Below are 24,232 nucleotides of genomic sequence, written 5' to 3' on the forward strand. Positions count from 1 at the left end.
CAAATATTAAAACTTTCTCCTGTATCAATTTCAACACCTTCTTCAACGCCAATGACTAAAATGCTTTTGGTGGTGGTTAGTATTTCTTTAATTTCATAAAGACCTCGTCTCAACATGAGGGTTGTAAATGGTCTATCTATTAGGGACATTATTTCGTGACATAACTGTTCTGGCTGCTCAATCATTTTATAATTTATTATTGGATAACAAATTTTCATCTTATATTCACAAAGACAAAGTTTATTTTTATATACTGCAATGCAAGCAGAGGCTAAGCCGATAGCTTCTAAATTTGAAGAAAGTAATCCTGTCTCTACCAATCCGGAAACTGAATAAGCTTTCCAGCAGTATCCTTTCCAATTATCTGGTGCAATCTCAATGCATCTACTGGCGTCGAGCAATGCATGTTCATAATCTTTGATATTAATGTATGATAAGCTTCTATTCGCGTAGAGTCTACTATCAATATTGTCTGTAATACAAGACCGTATTCCCTCAGTATAATACTGAATAGCATCATGGTACCTATGTTCTTCAAAAGCTTTATTTCCAATCTCTCTTAATGTTTCTGAATTGTACATGACAACAGATGATGACGAATCAATTATTTCTTTACTGTTCTTATGTATTACGGACGCCAGACATTCTAGAATCATCTCCCTGTCTTTCTGTAATAATGGAATTGTTACGCTCGTTGGCTCATGGAAGTATTTAGTGTCAAATTTTAATTTTGGAATAAGTTTAAACATTTGTTCTTGATCAGCAAGTGCTAGCGCTTGTCGCTGATTTATACTATGGTAAAGAGCTGTTGTTTGCAGTATCTTTAACATTTGGTCATTAAGGCATATATTTTGCCTCATTTTATTGTATTTCACAAAATGTGACAAATGTAATTTAAGTGTATTGGCATTGACTGCTAACTTTCTCCATTTAAACAGAGATCCGCGTGTCGTAACTTTGTTATTATCCAGTTGAAGTACGTGATTTGGAGAAACGCTTGAGTCTATTGCTTTTTTAACCATACGTAAAGCATGTTGAAGAATACAATGACGACGGTTATTATTCATAGTGTCTCTTATTAGCTCTTGAACGAGTCTGTGTATAGAAATGCTCTTATCTTTAACAAATTTGAATAATGAGAATCTAGTTAATATTTCAATAACTTGTCTGCATCCAATATCATCATAGAGTTCTTCTTTGAGATTGCAATCTGCAACGACCGTATGCCCAATATTGAACATGTCTGTCGGGATATCATCGGCAAACAAATAAGATGCTATTTCCATGACGGTTATAGCAGCTGATCCCAATATTTCAATTTCTGATATGTATTCGATATTAAGTTGCCAAGTAGTTGCAACTGCAAGCTTATCCTTGCTTATTTTCTCCAGAGGTGGAGTTGTTTTTAGCAGCTCCATTCTTTTTTTCTCGAATTTATTGAAATAGTTAGCAAATGAACATTTTATACTTTTAATATGAGCAGCTGCTTGTTCTAATGCTAACGGTAATCCACCAAGCTGATCAACAAGTGATATGACTGTTCTGTCTTCTCTGTTGTCACTTTTACTTGCTCTCATCTTTACAAATTCTAATGCTTCTGTTGTGTCAAATAAAGGGAGGCGAATACAGTCTTCCAGCTTGACCATCATTGACTCTAAAATTTTCTTTGCGTCTAGTCTCGTAGTAATGATGATATGTCCATTAGTATTCACTCTCCATTGTCCTACCAATAACTCTTTTGTATAATCAGAAAGATGTTCTTCATCTGCATTGTCAACGATCAAAAGCCATCTTTGATTTAAATTTGAAAACCAAGTAAGAGTCCTCTTAAATGTTTCCCTAAAGTCTTTCCCTGATGTGCTTACATCAATTGAAAGTGTTGTAATCGAATCCAATAAATAATTTTCAGATTCTGCAGACATCCAAAAAACACCACCGTCATAAAATTCTTGAGATCTCCATGCAAATTCTGCGGCAAGCGTTGTTTTGCCACATCCACGTACTCCGCATAAAACCAATGTATGGCTGCTGTTTCCTTTTTCGACAAACCTGCGGTTAATTTGACTCATTTCTTTTTCGCGAGCAACAAAATATTCTGACCGATTGGGTGGGTAAAAAAAGATTTTACCCATAGGTTTAGTTTTCGACATATAGATTTGAAAATCGCCAATGTCCTTTTTCATTGCAGTAATGTCACTCTTAATATTCAATATATCTTCAGTTGTCTCTATTACGTCATCTGCAAGTTGTTCTACTATATTCATAACTGGTGTGTCCTTAATGAGTTTGTCGGCACCTTGAGTAACATCTGGTATTTTGGTTATTCTACCAAGACACTGGCCATGTTTTGGCTTAGTATTTTCAGACGGTCGTTTATTAAAGATGGTAACAGCTTTATTCATTTCATTCAATGATTTGATTTGTTCAATTTGTTTATATTCAATATCATCGACACGCTGACAAACAGAATCCATTTTACCATTTATTCTTAATAAAGCCTCGTGTACTTTCATGTATGTTGAGTCCTGACCTGATCTCATTTTGACCGCGTTTTCTGTAAGAACCTGTGTTTGTTGTGTTAGTTCAGTAACAACATGTTGGTCAACAGCATTACCTTGCAAAAACATAAACCCTGAAATAAAACCAAAATCATCAAAAGTCCATTGTCTAAGTGAAATATCTGTCTGATCTAATTCAAAGATATAATTATTATCGTTTTGCATAATAACATTACATTAGTAGATTGTGAGATAATATAACAACCGTTAAAGAGAAATAAAACTTTCATAAGAGGGCAAAGTAACAATAAATTGTTCCTTGCATATAAAGCAATATTATCAAGTTTGCTGATCATTTAATTGAATCAACTAATTACGAATGATGTGGCTTGATGTTCCTGCACAATATTTTTGGGAAAAAATGCCAATATTATCAGGAGTGCAACACTTTTTTGTGAGAATTTGAAAAAAAACCTTTTTTTAAAGGCACAGGAAATTGTTGTATGCAGGTATGAGATTTAAATTCTTGTTTGTTTTACAACTATTATGCCTAAGTGATGAAAGAGTTTATAATGAAGCCTTTATATTAAACCGTTTTGATACAGATGTGTTTGAAAAAAAAGCCAATATGTTGTTCTGTTGTGTTTTTTTTTCTTCTTCAAAAGATACACGATTGCCCTTCATAAAGTACCCTGATAAGACAAGGATTTTTTTCTGTTTGAACCATTTCTTTGATGTCACGAGTGCATCATTTTTAAAATGTGATTTTCTTGGACTTTGGATTTTAAGAGAATCGCTGCTCCTAGTGACCTGTTTATATCTTAACATGTTTTCGTACCATTTAGACTACATGTACATGTATGAGTTAAAATAAATTCATAAAGGTGAATGTCAAAGCAGGTCTTATATCTAAGAATTATTGTTTGTCACAAGCCAAAACATCTCAATGATGAATTTACAAATTATTTTCATATTATTACAGCTTGTTGTTTTAATCTTTCTTTTTTTACTAGGAAATAATCATAATTTAATTTAAAAGTTTTATTATGGTTTTATGTAAGACTCGGCAAATTGTTATAATTGTAACAAACAATTAATTTTGTTGCACTCCTGACATGAATTTACCATGACAGTTTTTTACATTTGCAAGTTAAATATTTATGATCTAACCTTTGCACGAATGAGAGATGGGAAAGATGGTTGTGAAAGTGAACGTAGAGCAAAAGCAGACAAGCTAAGTGCATACAAACCTATTGTAAAATCATGTCAGGAGTTCAACACAATTAATTGTTTGTTATTGCAGTTATAACTTAACTAGTATAAAATGACATGCATAAAACCATTTTGTTTTTTGAATTGAAATATGGTTATATCCTAATCAGAAGACAAAGATTATGACAAATGGCTTTCTAAATTTGAAAATAAAAATGCATCATTCAGATATTATTGCTTGTGACAAACAATAATTTTGGATCAAAGTCCTGCTTTGAAATTCACCTTTAACAATTTATTATAACTCATACATGAAGCCTCAATAGTAAGAAAACATACTTAAAGTCAAGTAAGTCACTAGTAGCTGAGATCATCTTAAAATGTAGGTCAAAGACAATAACATTTTAAAAATGTTGCATTCCTGACACCAAAAAAATGGTTCAGAAATAAAATACACTTGTCTATCAGGCAACTCTTTGTGTGCGATCTTGTATCTAGTGTAGTATCTTTTGAAAAAAATAACAGAAACGTATACTGACTTGTGTATTTATGCAATGTGAGTCTTTAAACTTCAAAGTTGCACTCATGGCATTTAAAATACTTTCAAACATTATGTATATCAATAATCAGGTTAACAGTATTTATTATAGAAAGGACATAGGTGTTTTTTACAGGATTGACTTGGGTTTATGTTAAGGTGTGATTTACGATATACCCATGCTTCCATTTCCTATCATGATTTTGTTAATAGAGAGTTGTTGCTCACAAGAAAGCTATTAAACCAAGAGTTCCAAATGGTGAAGATGAAATCATCCCTTCGCAAATTTTACGGACGCCATCACAAGTTGGTTGACCGTTATGGAATAACCGTTTTACAAATGATATCGGATATGTTTCTTACGTCGTAACTACAATCCCCTTCCCTTTCATGAATGTGACATACCGAATAAGACTATATACCGGATTTGTTACTACTTAAGCAACACGACGGGTCCCACATGTGGCGCAGGATCTGCTTACCATAAAGGAGCACCCGAGATCCTTATTCTTTAGTTTTCTATGTTGTGTCATGTCTTCTATTGTTTTTTGTTTATCTTTTTCATTTTTAGGCATGGCGTTGTCCTTTTATTTTAGATTTATGAGTTTGACTGTCCCTTTGGTATTGTTCGTCCCTCTTTTACATATTATATACATCTGTGGTACTAACTATTGTGTTCACTTGTGTTGACAGGACAACACTTTTTTCAAAACACATCGGTATCGATCAATGGACAGGCGTCATTTGTAGCTAAAATCATCACTTAGACATAATAATAGTTGTGATATGAATAAGCATATATGGCACATGTCATCATATTATAAGTTGTTGGGTCTTTATAAAAATGTCAAGAAAACGTGTTTAACTCCTGACAATTTTGGCATCTTTTTTTACATCATTTCTCAATACTTGAGATTTTCCAAAGATGTTTTCGGGATAAAAAAAAGGTTCTGACTGCTGGGCTGGTGATAGTATCACCAGCCCAGCAGTCAGGACCTTTCCCTCTGGGAAATAAATCTCCACCAGCAGTGGCATCGACCCAGTGGTTGTAAATAATCTCATCATAGATACCAGGACTAAATTTTGTATATACACCAGACGCGCGTTTCGTCTACAAGATTTAGTTTTTAGTTTGGTAACTTAAACTCATTTTAATAGTAATGTGTCAGAAAAAAAAACCAATTTAAATATGATCTGAAATGCATAAGATGTACAAGTTAAAATAGAAATAACATTCAAATGACAGATTTATGTCTTTATAAACCAGCAATGACAACAAATTTTAAAAACTCATGAGCATTTTGCTGTAGTTTCGGTAATTAACGTTTGTGTTGTGTATAATATATCAGGAGTGCTACATAAAGAGGGGACATTTGATTAATGGTCTCTTTGATATATCTGCTTAATTTTAAGATTTATCAATCAATTTCTTACCTCGACGAATTTTAAAAGGGGTTAACTCTAATATGGAGAAGTGTTTGTTATCAACTCATTGAATAATTACTTTTAATCAAACTTTTTCAATCAACTTTAAATGAGTTGATAACAAAATAGCCAAAGACATATAAAAAAATGATAATCCGACAGAAGATTAATAATCTCTGTATCAAAAGTAATGTTTGGATCTCTGCAATCATTTAGGGTGAAAAAAAATTTGACAGTGTTCATCTTAAATCACATTCCAAATTATGTATACTTGATATGTATTTTGGTTATTGGTTTATGTCAATAAAGCCAAATAAGGAATAATAGAACAAACTTCAAAGTCTCCCGCCTCATAGATACTTTAGATATATTCAGGGCCAATAACAGCAACAAAAAGAGATTTTTTTAATAATATCTAAGAGAAACAAAGGCTATAATGACCTTTAGTATAGTCGTTAACCTTTATGTTATTTGGTATCAGGTTGTCGTATTAACAATCATACTACATCGTCTCTCTTTTTTATATGGACGGCATATGCAATGCAATTTCTATTTTAAAGGAGCATACCTATTCTCAAAAATAAATACATTGATTTTCGAACCCGTCAAAGACATTGCCATTATGAACCTATGATATAAGGTTAATCAAAACCAGCATATGTACACATGAAAGGACTAATAATGCGATTTGCAATATAATAGATATTTAGAAGAGGCATAACTCTCTCAAAAGAAGTTGATCAGCAGTGATTTTCGATCTTATCCGAGACATGATTGTTGACATAAAAATTACGCCGATTTGTTACATTTAAATAGATTTATGACTACTGGATACTAATATTGTCTTTATATATATTTGATTCAAGTTTTGTAGGAATCTGGCAAGAATTTGTCGCTAGAGAGCCCTACAAATTAAACTTTTCATAAAATGTTACAAGATCGTATATTCTAAAAGAAGAGCACGATACAATTTAGTAAAACCATGTCCTGTGCATACAAATACAGAGATATGGTATGTTTGGCAACGAAACAACTATTCGAGAGCCGTGATGTAGTGGCTAGTGACCTAATGCATCATTATTAAAAAAAAATGTTTAAACTAAATGAAATATCTATCCAACAAAATTCAGAAAAGTGGATAAAAACTGTTGTAGACAATAGTACGACCTTCAAAAACCCATTCCATTATGTCGGCTAAAACACGTTATTGTCATCGGTGAGTATTACCGTTGTCATTCTTACCTATGTTTTTTTTTAAAGAAAACAAAAACGATTAATGCCATGTAAGCTAAGACAGGGAATATGAATTTACTGCGGTATAGATGTATATGCATAGCTTCAGATGTTGCTTGGTTACTGTCTCATTGCTTTATACTTCAATTATTTGTATTTAAAGATATATTTTTTACCATCATTCGAAATTTTACACGAACAGAGTATTAAGAAAAAACTTACCATTTGTTTCCCATTTAGTTAAATCTTCTAACACAAGTTTTGTGTCTGGTTCGTTCAAATTCAGACATTTTATGAGCTGGTGCATTAATTGAAAGGACCTCTGATATGTAACAGTTACCCATTCGTCAAAGTCACAATGTGCCCAAGGATTCCGCACATCTGAAAGAATCTGAAATTAATTGGTACATATAGTATAGCTTTTAAGAACCGAACATTAATGATGAAAGTAGATGATACATGCATGTAGCATTGTTTTAAAGATACGTTAACTAATACAAATAGTAATTGTACAGGATTTATTCATAATGCAGGACCACAGGTTATATGTATAAGCAAATTCCTGTGTAATAGTACAGTGACCAAAGACGTAAAAGGCATCTTAATTTAAAATTTTATGTAACCAAACAACACATGACCAAATACTATATTTCAACGGAAATTATCATACTTTTAGAACAGTCCTGTCATGAAAATTAAATAATCACGGTTTGTAATTATGGTTGAACTTAAAATTTAAAGTTTTAAAGTACCCAAGACAATAATGAATGACAAAAAAATATCGAATTATATTTCTTGAATTTGAATAACAATCGTTAAGTCAAAATGAAGTTTCAAGCTTTAACACATATTTTATATATGTACGCGTTTCTTACTATCTATATTTATATTTGTTTGTTGGTAATCTGTTTCGTTAAAAAACTTTCGTATGTATGACACGGCGACATGGATTAACTAAACACATGAATAGACAGACCTATCACAAAGGGTAGGTATCGAAATGCTAGCTGTACCACAAACTATATCTATCTGACAGTTATAATTCAAATTTGTTTTTCAAAATTGTGTACTGGATTCTGTTTTGGGATCATCAATTTTTTGTATAAATTTCATAAAATTTAATTTCAAATTGACAAAGTTATTGATGTCTAAATAACTTTAAAAACAGACTGAACCTAAATATAAACGACACCGACTCCACCGTCGAATATATAAAAAAGAAGATGTGGCATGATTGTCAATGAGACAACTATCCACAAAAGACCAAAATGACACAAACATTAACAACTATAGGTCACCGTACGGCCTTCAACAATGAGCATATCCCATACCGCATAGTCAGCTTTAAAAGGCCCCGATAAGACAATGTAAAACAATTCAAACGAGAAAACTAACGGCCTGAAGTCTGAATCTAGTAGTTTGGTATCACCAGCTTAGTATTGAATCTTGTACATGTACATATACCGTATATTTAAGAGATAACTGAATTGTATTTGAAGCTTTAAGGACGTCCATCGGTAGTTTTACTGTCGTAAATTTAGTTTACCTGGCGACGCGTAGCTTCAAATACAATTCAGTTATCTCTATTATAATGCAAAACAAGTTCATAATTAAATTTTAATCATTATTTCAGTGTAAAATCTTCATTGTTGTCTTTAGAAAAGATGTCATCTTTTTTGGTCCCTAAATTAGGTGACGTCATAGTTCTGCTGCCGGCGTCAAACATAAGCACCGTTTTCTGGCTTCTGGGCCGCTTCAGAATGACATAACATTTGATAAAAAAAAGAAGATGTTAAGGTGCAACATGTAAGTCTTTTGGCTTATTTTAAAATGTAGAAATAACATGTCAATACATTCAGAAATTAAAAATGTCGGCTACCTTAGTTACAGACAAGCAGATAGAGAATTTTACGCTAACTCTCTTCTAATCAGAGCCATTGATACAAAATAATTGCATTAGACAGTGAGATAGACAAATGATGGGGAATTAACAAAAACATGTTATTGCAGAATATGAAAGAAAATAAACACGTTTGTGTTATGGCAGAAATTTTTCATGTAAGAGTTGCACAATTTCGTTAGTTATTTATAACAAATTAAATGTAATGATTACTTAAATCAATCTAAATCAAAGAACATAGATCCACTGTTCCTTTCGGTGCACATATTTGATCTGTCCAAAGCCATCACGAGAAAACAATTTCTCGTTTTTTTAAGCTTTTTATAAATATCTTGTTGCATTGAATAGCGTTTAAAATGCGTTTGACTAGTACATAATTGATTCCAAAGAACTTAGCGCTTTCAATAATCGATGGCTTCATCATGTTTTCGAACCCGTCCGAGACCTTGCATAATTACCTCTGATCTGATATATGCTTAATAAAAATTCTGCATCAATTGTACACGTGTGAGCCCAAACAAAGTACACTAGTAGGGAAACGGAGAATGTGTAGAACAGACAACAACCAACAAAGAGCAACGAAACATCCCAAAGACACAAATGAGTCTTCAACACAGCGAGAAATCCCACACCCCGCGTCTGGCTTCAGTTCGCTCCTACACAAAAACGTTAACTAATTCAATGAAAATAGACCCCACATTTAACTCCGAAACATTTAAATGGACCGAAATATAAAAAGTAATATACCCGAATAACAGTGACCGGCGATTCCTGGCTTGGAACTGGCGGGTTTAAACATGTTTTGTGAGATTTATTTTCCAATACATGAACCTGTATTTAATTTTGATTGAACAAACACGCAGCAATATGTAGAGTAAAATTTAGTTTAAAAGAAGTCTTAAAAGATTAGTTAAAGAAGTCACACTGAGGCCCCAATACGGAGCGAAAACACTTTCCACCTCTGCAAGTTTAAGACGGTCCCTAGCACCGGCTAAAACGGAATTCTTTGCAAAAATAAATTGAATAGATGTGGTTAGATGTAACACCAACTTATCGGGCATGGTCTAAAAAGAAAATACTGTGAAGTAGTACATATTTAAAACAAGATAGTTCCTTCGCACAGGTGAAAATCTAAAAGTAGGTATATATTTTAGTAATCAAGGTTGCAAAAAAAGGTGAAGGACTGTTGATCCATGAAGTGCACACAATTTACTGACATTGTTTAGTAATACAACAATATACGATTCACTTTTAAATTGAGAACATTTATAGCCTGTTTCTCAGACATCAAATGCCTGTTTTAGTTTATTCTATTAACCAATCCAGTACCAAGAACAGGTGGTGTGCGTCTTATTGAAATTTGAGCATACACACTGTTCTTAAATAGATAAAATAATGTGTCACACATGAAAACAGTTATCTCAAGAATAAAAATACCACAACTTTGAAAATACAGGAGACCATGCGTGTCTAAGACTGTTTAAAAATTATCAATTAGATTAGGTGAATGACGACATATTTGTGCTTTGTATATAATATATATTACAATTAAAGATGTAATCGAAAATACAAAATTTAAAGATGTCTGCATTTTGATTTGTTTACGAATGAAGTCATTGTATCGATGAAAAATTTAAATATTACTTTGGTTGCAGCGAACTACATCGATTTCTCAGTGAAATAAAAAAAACAAAGTCATGTGAAATAAATATAGATTCTACCACTGCATCGAGTGTAATACCATATGTATCCACTCCACTCGACACAGTTAACTTATAAAATTTATAAAGCGAGGCTTGCCCGAGCGTTTCAAATATTTAAAGTTTAACTGTCGAGAGTAGATAAATATCGTATTACACGAAATTTGGTGGTGGAATATGTTTCTCTAATGATTTTCTAACATTATGCAGGCAAACTTTTTCTTTCTTTTCGAATGATATGCAAAAATATGTGTTCTTCCTATGTGACGTCATCAGGCATTGTCGCCTTTTTTCATGCCGTCACAATAGGAAATTCAGAGGAAAGTAAAAAAATTCGACGTAATAATCGGATTTTAACCAATAAAGCACTGAGCTCAAACGAACCACACGTTGATTATTTTCTTTTAATACAATGGGTGCAGAAAGGGATACATTGATGAAGAATTAGAGAAACGTGGTTATCGCACTCCTCTGAAGTCATACAACAAAAGACGTTGTCATGACGTCGGATCAGAACAAATTGTGAATGCCTAGAAAAAGATATAGTCTCTAACATTTTATACTTTAATTACAGAAAATAAGCCATTTTCAAATGTAATAAAAAGAATAACTAATCAAAGAATTCAAATATCAAAAATATTCAACTCGTGACCGATCAACACTGATCATTAATTCAGGCACATTCGTGAATAAATGTGTTGTTTGGTCACTCGTTGAATATTTTTCTCTTTTTTAATACTTCGATAAGTTATTCTATAATTAATGTTTTAACAAGTTTTTGAAAATGAAAACTCTTGTGTAATAATTAGTCAGTAGTAAAAATATTTTTTTCGTTAAAATCGGATGCGTTGTTTCAAACATGACCAAATTGAACAAATTAAACACTTTAATTGATAATTAACGCACATAAACCGATTTGAAAAATGTCATAATGTTGTAAAATACAAAAAAAGCTAAAATACGTAAAATACTTTCACAACAAAATTCCAAACATAGTTTATAAATCGAAATTTGTCCTTTGTGTGGTATGTGTTACAAATTTTAATTTGACAGGCGTTGTGCATGGTCTTATTTACAAAAACATGTACTTTCATCATTTTATCAGTTAATGATAATGTCCAAATTTAATGTAATGGAGCTAAATAAGCTATTTGATTTTCCATTAGGCTTTTAATTTACAATTTTCCAATAATATGGCCTCAAAAGAAATAATGAGACCTTCATACTTATTTTAACTGTTGTGTCGATTACTCTGATGGTAGATTGATCAGTCCTTCGTGATAGGTAGGATATTACAAATTATATGCGTTAAAAAGGTTTTGCTTTAGCTTATAAATGCCTTGATATTTTGAACATTTTACTTTTTGTTACTTGCGTCTGGTTTAAAGATTTAGGGTAAAATATCTTACATTCCATTTAACATCTTTTACATTTTTAACATTGAAACATTGCGATCATATCTATTGTTTGATATGTATTTTATAACGTACCTTCAATGCTACATTCTTTACGGACTGCGGGAATGTACCGATATTGATAATCAAACTAAGAAGTGCAGAAACGTCACATGTTTCATCGAAAGACGTATACTGAGCCATTCTTGTTCTCAAAAACAACTTTGAAAACTCTATATGATTCCTCACTCTGTAGTCATATTTAGCTACGTCTGGTTTCTTGCCAATTTGTGTTATATGTTGATTCTTGTTGATAGCTTCATAGTTAAGCTGGCTTCTAGAGTTTGGGTAACGTTTTAGATGATTAGGGTATGTTTGAGTTTCAATTTTGTTAGAGAGTTTCATGGAATTGAAAAGGTTGAGTACAACTGGCTCTGTGAACTTTCTGAGGATAGGGGATACAATACTCTGTATACAAATCCCAACAAGTAGCCATCTTTTCTGATTGTCGTCCAGGTCAGCCTTTATTACTGAAAAATGTAGATTACTTTGATATTTTACCTCCTTGAAGTAGATACATAGAATATAATGACGACTTTGAATTATGAAATCTTAATTAGAATAGTTCATAAAGTTAATCACTAAAAATATATCAAAACGATTGTAAACAATCAAAATGATTTCGAAAAAGTTCAATGTTTCAATCAACAACAAGAGAAACTGCCAATATTGTAATTCTTATAAAACCAACGGGATATCACATCCCTATGTTTAAAGAAACTTCGTTTATAGATATAACCAATAATAATATTTAATTTTAGACTGTAAATTAATTTTGTTTAACTGTATTGAGACCTTTTGTTTGTTACATCCACGTTATTTGATTAAAGTATATTGCATAATTGGCAGTCTTACCCACCATTTTTTCCTTTACAAATATCCTGTACCAAGTCAGGAATATGGCCATTGTTATATTATAGTTCGTTTCTGTGTGTGTTACAATTTAACGTTGCGTCGTTTGTTTTCTCTTATTTTTGAGTGTAAATTGACATTGCGATAAGACGTGTCACGGTACTTGTCTATCCCATATTCATGTATTTGGTTTTGATGTTATATTTGTTATTCTCGTGGGATTTGGTCTGATGCTTGGTCAGTTTCTGTGTGTGTTAGTTACATTGTAGTGTTGTGTCGTTGTTCTCCTCTTATATTTATGCGTTTCCCTCAGTTTTAGTTTGTTACCCCGATTTTGTTTTTTGTCCATGGATTTATGAGTTTGAACAGCGGTATACTACTGTTGCCTTTATTTACCACGTTACCTTAACATCGGCACATTTAAATGAGTATGAAGGGATTTTATCCGAAATTCCCGAGAAAATATATGCCAAATCCTGACTTCTTGTTATACATGGCTATTCCTGCATCACGAAATAATTAAATCCATAATTCCTACGTATAATACAACCACTATTTTTTTTATATAAAAAAGGTCTTTTTCTCCTTTCGATAGGATTTCACAACCCATTTTACAGGTATTCCTTCTTGTTATCCAAAAGACAGATGAAAGCAATAAACCCAATTTTGTTAAACGCAGATACATGCTACCACATCTTCTTTTTTTATATAAACTCATCAAATCGATACAAAGCAGAAAAACATCTAAACAATCCCACATCGAATGTGGCAGAGAATTGTCAAAAAAATTCTCGACACTTGCTGTATCATCTGATAAGACTGTTGATTAGTCTTGACCACTTCTTGGATGTCTCAAATTTGTCTCGATCAGTCTTGACATATTCTTGACATTCTTAATAATATCTAAATATGTCTTGACATATTCTTGACATTCTTAATAATATCTAAATATGTCTTGACATATTCTTGACATTCTTAATAATATCTAAATATGATTTGACACATTCTTGACAGTCTTAAAACTGTCTGAATATATCTCGACACATTCTTGACTGTATTAAAGATGTCTTGGGACTATCTGAACTGTATAAATTTACCCTGAATTTTGTATAGATATATTCCGCACTGTTTAAACACTTTCTTTTACTGTTATATACTCATTTTATAATTTCGACACTAATCTTAAAATTTAGAATACAAAAATACTTTGCTAATTATCAAAAAGCCTAATTTTGTTAGAATTCCTGTTTATTTACAGAATTAACATTGAATATTATGCATGAAGAATAAAACCTGTCGACAGAATGATTTGTTTTAATCTTTTAGCAATTATTTATAAGATTTATGAATCAAAATTTGTAATTATTAACTAAAACAACTTGAAACAACTGTATATTATAGAAATAAAGATAAAGATAAAATCATATGATGTATTTTGGTTCTAAAACTTAGAATTGTCAAGTAAATTTAATACACAATATTCAAAATATTTATAAAATGTCAAGCCATTACTGAGAAAAAAAAATACAGATGTCGAGAATTTGTCGAGACATTTCAATACCGTATTTAAATGTCAAGAATTTGTTAAGAAATTTAAAGGCCATATTCAAAATGTCGAGATTTTTGTTGAGTACATTTCATTCAAATTTATTATAAATCAGAATAAGTGAGGAAAATCAAGACATAAGCACTACTTTTAGAGAATGTCGAGTAATTGTTCATGCAATAAGGCAATAGTTATCAAAGGTACCAGGATTATATTTAGTACGCCAGACGCGCGTTTCGTCTACATAAGACTCATCAGTGACGCTCATATCAAAATATTTATAAAGCCAAACAAGTACAAAGTTGAAGAGCATTGAGGATCCAAAATGTTGTCCCAAATACGGCTAAAGTAATCTATGCCTGGGATAAGAGAATCCTTAGTTTTTCGAATAATTCAAAGTTTTGTAAACAGGTAATTTATAAAAATGACCATATTATTGATATTCATGTCAACACCGATGTGTTGACTACTGGGCTGGTGATACCCTCGAGGCGAAACATCCACCAGCAGTGACATCGACCAAGTGACGTAAATAGTTATCAAAGGTACCAGAATTATATTAAGTACGCCAGACGCGCGTTTCGTCTACATAAGACTCATCAGTGACGCTCATACCAAAATACTTATAAAGCCAAACAAGTACAAAGTTGAAGAGCATTGAGGATAAAAAATTCCAAAATGATGTGCCAAATACGGCTAAGGTAATCTATGCCTGGGATAAAAAAAATCCTAAGCTTTCCGAAAAATTCAAAATTTTGTAAACAGGTAATTTATAAAAATGACCACATTATTGATATTCATGTCAACACCGAAGTGTTGACTACTGGGCTGGTGATACCCTCGGGGACGAAACGTCCACCAGAAGTTGTTTTTTCAAACTTTTGAACTTATTTTAGTGATTCCCAATGTAAACATTGAACGGACCAAAAAGACAGAATTTACAAAATATCGACACGAACTATTCTTAAAAATTGACAATTATTTGAAAATATGATCTCCCAGAAATATAAATTCAATTATACACTTTTTTGCTCAAACAATTTATGGCTTTTGAACACTAGTCTACTAATGTTGCCTTTATCTACAGTAACACAAATGTGTACAGTTATTGTAGAAGATGTTAGCATTAAACTGAACCCATATAAACACTCACCTCTATCTTGTTTATATATTATGCACTGGGCTTGAACTGTTTGTGATTTCTGAAACAAACAAATGTCTTGTGAAGAGTTGGTTTATTGGCAATTACAACACATATTCTTTTCATAATTATAAAAGAGGGACGAAAAATCCCAGAGGGACAGTCAAACTCATAAATCGAAAACAAACTGACAACTCCATGGCTACAAATGAAAAATACAAACAGACAAACAATAGAACACAACATAGAAAACTAAAGAATCAGCAACACGAACCCACTAAACCTAGGGTGATCTCAGGTGACAATATGCTTATATCATTCTTATAGACTTATACGATGCATGAAAATGCACATGCAAACGGACAACATAACCATGTAGTCCAAAACGCACATGCGAAAAAAAACTAAAACACCAAGTAAATTAACAGCAATATTCTGATTTTAGCCTTTTTATTGAATGTTCATTCCATTTATTTGGAATCTATTTTCCCAGATTACAACAAAATGGCAAGTAAGAACAAAATAGACTTAAAACCAGCAAAAACAAACACCAAATAACGCTACATCTTGGTTTTATTGCACTTCAGTGTTCCTGTTGTTCCCAATGTTTTGTCTTATAGTGTATTTGTATCCCTCGATTGAAAACTTTTAACCACCATTATACTACTGTTTCCTTTTTTATAGCATGCCTATTTGTCCAAATTTGATAGGCATCTTTTTAATTGTGAATAAAGTGATAGTTGCTTTACACACAGACACATGGCTATAACAACGATTCCTTACGAATTCCTCAACTAAAAAACTCATTTTGGATAAAAAAATATAGTTCTAGTATAACAGAAAGTTGAAACACAGGAAATACATAAAAAAAAAACTAAATTCATTAGTCGAAGTTACTCGTGAAGTGCAAAGCGTTTATTTTCCACTAATTCATTATACTAGTAGTGTGTAATCAGCATAAAGTATTGAACTTTTCGGTTGAACAGAGTAGTAAATGGTCCAGTACAGCAAATTAAATTTGAAGTTATAATTGTGAAACAGTCTTTTTCTATGTTTATATTACGACTTTCACGGCTAAAGTACTTACGTCTTCCTCGCGCAACACTGTTTCCCTTAAAGATCGCAAAATTCTTGCTCTTCTGTTGCATTCCTTTTTATGGGAACTAAATACATCTATTCTGTTGAACAATTTGTTACACCTTCCACAGCAAAAAACGTCCTCGTCATCGTCCTCACATCCTACAGAAAATTTAAAACAACTATTTTATTCATTATATCAGTATATTTTAACTGTCTTATGTTGCTTTTTAATGGATTTTCCGTTTTGAATTTTGTTGTAGTCTAGTAATTATATTTTACAATGTTTGAAACAACAAAGCATAATAAGTTTGAACTATAAAAATCAGCTGGAAGAGACTTGCTCTGTACGTAGCCAGTAAACAAAACATAAAAAAGAAAAAATGTAAAAGTTCAAATATAAGAGTACTCGTAGTTACTGAAAATATGTTTAAAGCTAATTACAACTTATAAATCAATAATGTTTTATAAATCATTACAAATTCACCAGATATAGTGTAACTGTAGTTATGTCATTACCATTTAGATTAAGGGCACAATTGGTACTGCCAAAATTCCGAGTGGCAAAATGTACAAGTAGAAATTCAGTGTTCGTAATTGCAAACTTAAATATTTTTTATTACGTTTTAATTTATGACAACAAAATCAATGTTAGATAAATAAAGGCAACAGTAGTATACCGATGTCCAAACTCATAAATCCATGGACAAAGCGACAAAGACATAAAACACTAATAAATATATTTTGATATATCCACATATATAATTTGTAATAAACATGTATTATCACAGAGATATGTCTCGCTTTTTTGTAATTTCGATAATGCAAATGTTGAAATTAAAATAGCAACACTTTAACATGTAAGTTTTACAAATATTCAAAGTAAATGAACCATGACTTAAGGTACATGGCTCAACAATCGCCATGGAACATGAAAGGTGCCAATGTTAATACAACTACATAATCAATTCCATTGACTTTTCATAAGTACTTTACTTTAACATACCCAAACACAGACAACTACATGTAAACTAAAGACATTTTCAAAGTCACCAAACCATAACTGAGCGTGCAGGGTCAATGATAGTTCAACTGCATACCAAATATCATTGACCTAGCACTAGTAGTTTCCCGTATACCGATCTAATCACAAACTAATACGTAAAAACGACATTTTAAAGCCAATATGAGATCTGCCAATGTTCATACAACTGAATACCAATTATCATTAACTTACCACCATTGGTTCCCCATAATCTAAGCTAATCACAAACTAATACATGAACGCTAAGCAAACGTTTTATAGTCAATAGACAATGACTGAGGGGGATGAGATGTACCAATACTAATACAACTGCATACCAAAGATAGTTGAACTAACACTAGTGGTTTATCATAAACTAGACCTAATCACAAACTATAACATTGTTGACGCCATCGCCGCCGACGCAGGAAACAGCATACTTATGACTCACGTATTGACTCCGTCAGTCGAGACGAAAACTAGTATTATGAACCTTACCTTCTATTTCTTTCACAATATCTAGTTTTATAGTACATTTCGTTTCTTTTTCTGAATTTGGTGGACATGTTTCGAACATTTTTGCCACAAACTCTTCCATACATTTTTTGACTAAGTCTCTATCTTTTGTGACTGATCTATCCATTTTACCCCAAAGCACTAAACTTCCTTTTTCGTAGAAGTCGTTGCTGATGTTTCTTGATGTTAATTTATCTGCATTTTCTTTTATCATCTTTAGAATATCATTCATAAACTGTTCATTGTCAGTGCTAAAGGTATGTCGAACTGTTAAACAAACAAACGAATAGTTATGTGTGTGATACAATTCATTTCAAACTATATGGAATGTAAAGAACACCAGACTTGTACACAATTCTTAATTTAATCTTTTCCTATCTAAATGATCATAGGAGCTGCGTAACATGAAACATAATCGCTCTTCAAAAAAACCAAGTCATTTATTTTTATAACAACATTGTCAAAAAATATTTAACACATAAATAGTTCATACAAATCATCAATATCAATTAAAAAAAACGGCTGATAATTTTGATGGTTGCAAAAAAGATTCGATTTTCCGAACATTTAGTCTTCGTTCAAATCAGTTTCTCAATTTGATTTCCAATTTCTAAGATATTTTACAATTTTTTGCATTCAATTTTCTGCTTTCCGTTTATGTTGATGTACAATGGCTGGTTCACAAGACTATTCGACCGTTTTCCTTTTACAGTGTGAATGTGATGATCATTAATAATGACGATGATAAACTATATTATGTAGTTGGTACTTGATCAATCCGCATCAACTTTAGATTTAAAGTAATGCAAAGATTGTTTATTTTGCAATATGTATTGAAACAGATTAGTTCCATGAGGAAAACATGGTACAACAGAGATACTGTGTTCTATTGTAAGATTGCCTTCAACTGTTAAGTATTATAGATTTGTTTTTGTTTATATTTTTTTCCATGCATTTATGATAATAGAGAAAACAAGTGACAAATGGGTGTAGGAAGAATACAATGAGAACTCAACTCAAACAACAAAGTCTTTGAAATTGTATAGTTGTTCCTAGATGTAGAAAAAAAGAAATCAATGTCATTTTTTTCACACAAAATGAGTTTCCGTAACTATTATTTTTCCGATATTCGTACCGACAAATGCCTCGGAAGCCATATATACAGTTGGAAAAAAGTATTGCAACACCAAATTGAAATTGAAATTAAAAAAACACTTTTCATTTTTTGGGGATATAATTTGGTAAAATATAATTAGTTAAACATTATTTAAGTATCAACTGAGTTTAATCAATAAATATCGACTCGATATTTTTTTATCTGCACATGCAGCTACTGTACCCGTAAACAGCAAAACAGTTGTTTTTATCCTCTTTGTTTTCAACCCTTTAAATAACCAAATTTTTAAAGTTATGTGATTGACACCTTATAATGGGTCCTTGACAACTCTTAACTGCAGCCAGATGGCAGATTATCAGCACAAGGGAAGCAGGGATGTCGATGTAAAAACTGCACGTATTGTTGGTCATCACCATTTCACTATAAGTCGTTTTGAGAATAAATCAGGCAATAAACGCTGTTAAAGACATTTCAAGATAATGAAGACCCCCTATACCATTTGCTAAGGAAAATCAAGCATAATGAAGGTTGGTCAGAAGGAAACCCATTGCATACAGGACAATCCTAAAAAGAGAGTGGTGGCCATACAGGAGCTTTTTAACAAGAACTGTTCGAGATCGACTCATCGCTACTGGTGATCGTGCGATAAGACCATTTCGGAGACCTTTGCTAACGAACAGACACACAGTTTTCCGTATCCAATGTAGTGCAGAGCTCGCCAAAGTTGGAAATTAGCATCGTGGAGGAAGATTCAATGTTCAAATGGAATTCGGTTTATCTTCCATGGCACGATCGTAGCCCGGATTTCAACCATATCGAGCATATTTGGGACACTATTGGGCAGAAAGTGCGCGAAAGGACAACCCAGTTCAAACACAACATGAAATAAACAATGCCCACATCAGAAATGGTTGCTGCTACCTTAGCAACAAATTAGTCGATTTATGGCAGGATTCAGAAGACGTTTAGATGCGGTTATCCGTTTGAATGGAGGCTGCGCACAAAGTACTAATTACGATCAACCATGATATGAACAGTCATCTAAGGATTAATTTTGAAATGTCTGACATTGTAAAGTTCGACTACAGTAAAAGTTGTAAATACATTTTTTGGTACAAAAAACACTCCATTTTGGTATTAAAATTGTGGTTATATAAATTATTTTTTTTCAAACATTTTTTGTTCGTTTCAATGCCAATGTTATCATAAACTATGTTTCAATAATATTGTACACATATTTTATTATATTTCATCCAAAAAAAGAGGCTCATTTTTCAAATTTTAAAAAATCAAGGTGTTGCAATACTTTTTTCCATGTGTATATATATGTAAATATCCGAGCCGTTGCTTAGAAGAATTGATACATTGAGTACTACTAGATACTATTAATAAAATAGTAAAATCTTACACTGAGTTGTCAAGTCTTCAGGATCAAAATCAGCTCTTGTTATCTACATCGGGAAAGAAAAAGATTAACAATATCTCAAACACCTAGCTACAGTAGTTATAGATAATTAGTTGGTTATTTTGAATCATTTTCATTCCAATCATATATCTGCTTTAATTCTGCAGATTACATTTTGATGAATTTTGATAACATTTGCTATGAAATGCTTATTTATAAGGTCTGTGTCACATTCACATTTGACAGCTTTGTATCCTTCACACTTACAATTAGAAGCCACTGCTGGTGGAGTTTTTAAACCACGGGGTTATCACCAGCCTAGCATTCATCACTTCCATGCTGACATAAATTATCATTCACATGGTAATATCTATAAATTAATTGTTTACAAACTTTGAATTTTTGGAATACTTGGGTTTTTTCTACCTCATGAGTCATGAGGAATAGATTACCTTAGCTGTATTTGGCAAAACTATTAGGAATTTTGGTCCTCAATGCTCTTCAACTTCGTTCATTTTTTGGCCTTGATAACTTTTTTGGAATCGAGCGTCAATGATGAGTCTTTTGAAGACGAAAAGCTCGTCTGGTGTAAGTACAAAATTTTAATCCTGGTACATTTTACATCAAAAGTACGCTATTTCAGTATGAATAAAAGGGGTTGTGGTATATACTTTACCCACTTATAAAATAAACAAAAAACGTTAGTCTTCAACAACGAAACATGTCCATTCCGTATGCCATTAAGCCAGTCTTAAATCGTTCTGAATCTGGAAACGATACGTTAACCTATACATTATAATAATGATTAAATGTTGTATGATTCTCAATGAGACTATTATCAACCAAAGTTCAAAAGACGTTGATATAAGCATATTCATGTCGGTATACGGCCGTCAACAAAATAAAACTAGCGGCTCTAAAGAGCCTGTGTCGCTCACCTTGGTCTATGTGAATATTAAACACAGGACATAGATGAATTAATGACAAAATTGTGTTTTGGTGATGGTGATGTGTTTGTACTGAACCTTCTTGCTGCTTTTGATAATCTCTATCTATAATGAACTTACCGGAGTAATGTAAGTGGAAAATGTTAGTTGAAATTTACAAATTTTATGAAAATTGTTAAAATTTGACTATGAAAGACAATTACTCCTTAGGGGGTCAGTTGACCATTTGGGTCATGTCGACTTATTTTTCTGTCTTACTTTGCTGTACATTATTGCTGTTTACAGTTTATCTCTATCTATAATAATATTCACGATAATAACAAAAAACTGCAAAATTTCCTTCAAATTACCAATTCAGGGGCAGCAACCTAACAACGGGTTGTCCGATTCATCTGAAAATTTCAGGGCAGATAGATCTTGACCTGCTTAACAATTCATTCCGAGTCAGATTTGCTCTAAATGCTTTGGTTTTTGAGTTATAAGCCAAAAACTGCATTTTACCCCTATGTTCTATTTTTAGCCGTGGCGGCCATCTTGGTTAGTTGGATGGGTAACCAGACACATTTGTCAAACTAGATACCCTAATGATGATTGTGACCAAGTTTGGTTAAATTTGACATAGTATTTTCAGAGGAGAAGATTTTTGTAAAAGTTAACAGACGACGACGACGATGGACGCAAAGTGATGAGAAAAGCTTACTTGGACCTTTGCGCCAGGTGAGCTAAAAAAAACTATACCGTAAAGTCGGATTAAAAGCCCCGCCATGAATAAATTTTTAAAAATTTAAATGAGAACGATTTGACACCCTAACCTATAACAAATAAAATCACGAACAAAAATTTAAGGACAAGAACCAACGATGACCAGTAAAATAGACGCTCCTGACTGAAACACGAACCCCACAAAACACCTGGGGTGATCTCAAGTGTTCTAGAAAGGTAGGCAGATTCTGCTTAAGATGTCGCATTCGTTGTGTTGTTCATAAAAAGTACTTGTCTGGTGATAAGTTAATAAAGGTAGGTCACATTTAATGAGTTGTAAACAATCTCAGACACAAATGACCTTGTACGATACCAAAATAGAAGAAAGCAAAATCGACCCGATAAAGAATCGTAAAAGGTAAAATAGTCATATGTGACATGCCTTAATAATGTATAATAGAATATGATGTTTTGTTAAAAATAGTAAGAAAAAAATCATTATATTTCAGTCATGTATGCACATGTATAAATCTAAATATTGGAAACAACTCATTTTTTTGTTGTTTTGTAAATTAAACCTAGATGATTCGAATTTGAATACTTGACCAAACCACAACACATAAAGAAATAGTCGAACAAGTAAGTCCTAAAGTTTCATCGACTTGAAAAATAAATAAATAAAGAAGTGATTTAAAAAGAAATGAGATTTAGAGGTATTGCCTGAAAGTGATAATATAAATATATATTTTAATATTCTATAAAGGGTATACTTCATCAACCAAATCAACCACGTTGCACGTAGGTAGAAATTATTTTGCATAAGTCTAAGATATTCCCCCAAAAAAGTGTCAAAAAAGTGTCAAAAAACTTAATTTATTAAAAGGTCTCCCGGAACAAAATACAACTATAGTCTCTTATTTTTAATATAATATGAAATGAAGTTTAATATAATAAAATAAACAGTTCTGACCAAGTCTTGGTTTTGTTACTTGTACCTTCTTATCAGTTCTTTTTACTCTACAATATATCTTGTGATTCATGAAACTGTCTAGACTTTTAAATGTCTCTTTACATCGCCCGCATTCATGTGAGTCATCTATATCTTCGTCATCTGTAAGTGCAAAGTGCAAAAACGATGCTACTCAATACAAACACATATCCCTCCCCTTTCTGTGCCCTAATATTATCCAACATTGTATATCCACCGCGATACTGTTTTAAAAAATATACAATGATCGTGTAGGTTCTTAATTGGTTGTTTTGTGTAGCCTTGTCTCTCTTTCGTTGACTATTGCTTAGCATTTTTCCCTTTTTACATTTGCTCCACTCAGTATTTACTTCATGACAATCTTATAAATAATAAGTTTTCTTGTACTTGCTTCGTTTTGTCATCCCGAAAATTATAATCGTTATCATACATACGTTTTACGCATACAGTAAATTAAAAGCCTTTTTCCACGCACAACGGTTTTATTCAAGTAATGCTGATACAATACATTCAATATGATGTTAATAGTTTTAAGCTAACTTACCGACACCATATACAAAATGTTCTAATGATGCTTCAGGTTCAACGTGTGTCATACGTTGTCTTTCTGGCCTTTGATGATCAGCATTAGAGTCTTTATGAAATTATCCAGAATATCAAATAACAAATAAGTAAAAGTAAAACAATATATGCCTAGTATTAAAATCATATTTGCTTATAATAATAATGTGTCAAAATCGGTTGGTAAGTGCTCCATGTTAAGTAAATTTTTACTGATTTGGTTTTAATATCTTTCTTTTTTTTCTCACCTTTTTGTCAAAAACGTAAAAATATGGACTTTTGGTATAACCCGATACTTTTTAGTTCTTTGATGAATGTATGACACTTTATACTGTGATTATGTTACCAAGAACATTTGAAATAACAAATTGTTCGAAAATTTTTTTTTAAAGACTT

The 24,232-nt window shown here is 32.1% G+C and overlaps 1 long non-coding RNA gene across 1 annotated transcript; it reads right to left on the reverse strand.

Moving 5' to 3' along the window:
* Positions 1-20,638: 20,638 nt before the first annotated feature.
* LOC139493434 (uncharacterized) lies at positions 20,639-23,899 on the reverse strand. Its single transcript, XR_011657002.1, has 3 exons — positions 23,820-23,899; positions 23,283-23,398; positions 20,639-20,684 (listed from the first exon to the last, which is right to left on the reverse strand). It is a non-coding gene; the product is annotated as an uncharacterized lncRNA (long non-coding RNA).
* Between the last annotated feature and the right edge of the window lie 333 nt (positions 23,900-24,232).

Source organism: Mytilus edulis, chromosome 10, assembly GCF_963676685.1.
Source record: "Mytilus edulis chromosome 10, xbMytEdul2.2, whole genome shotgun sequence".
NCBI classification, from domain to species: Eukaryota; Metazoa; Mollusca; class Bivalvia; order Mytilida; family Mytilidae; genus Mytilus; species Mytilus edulis.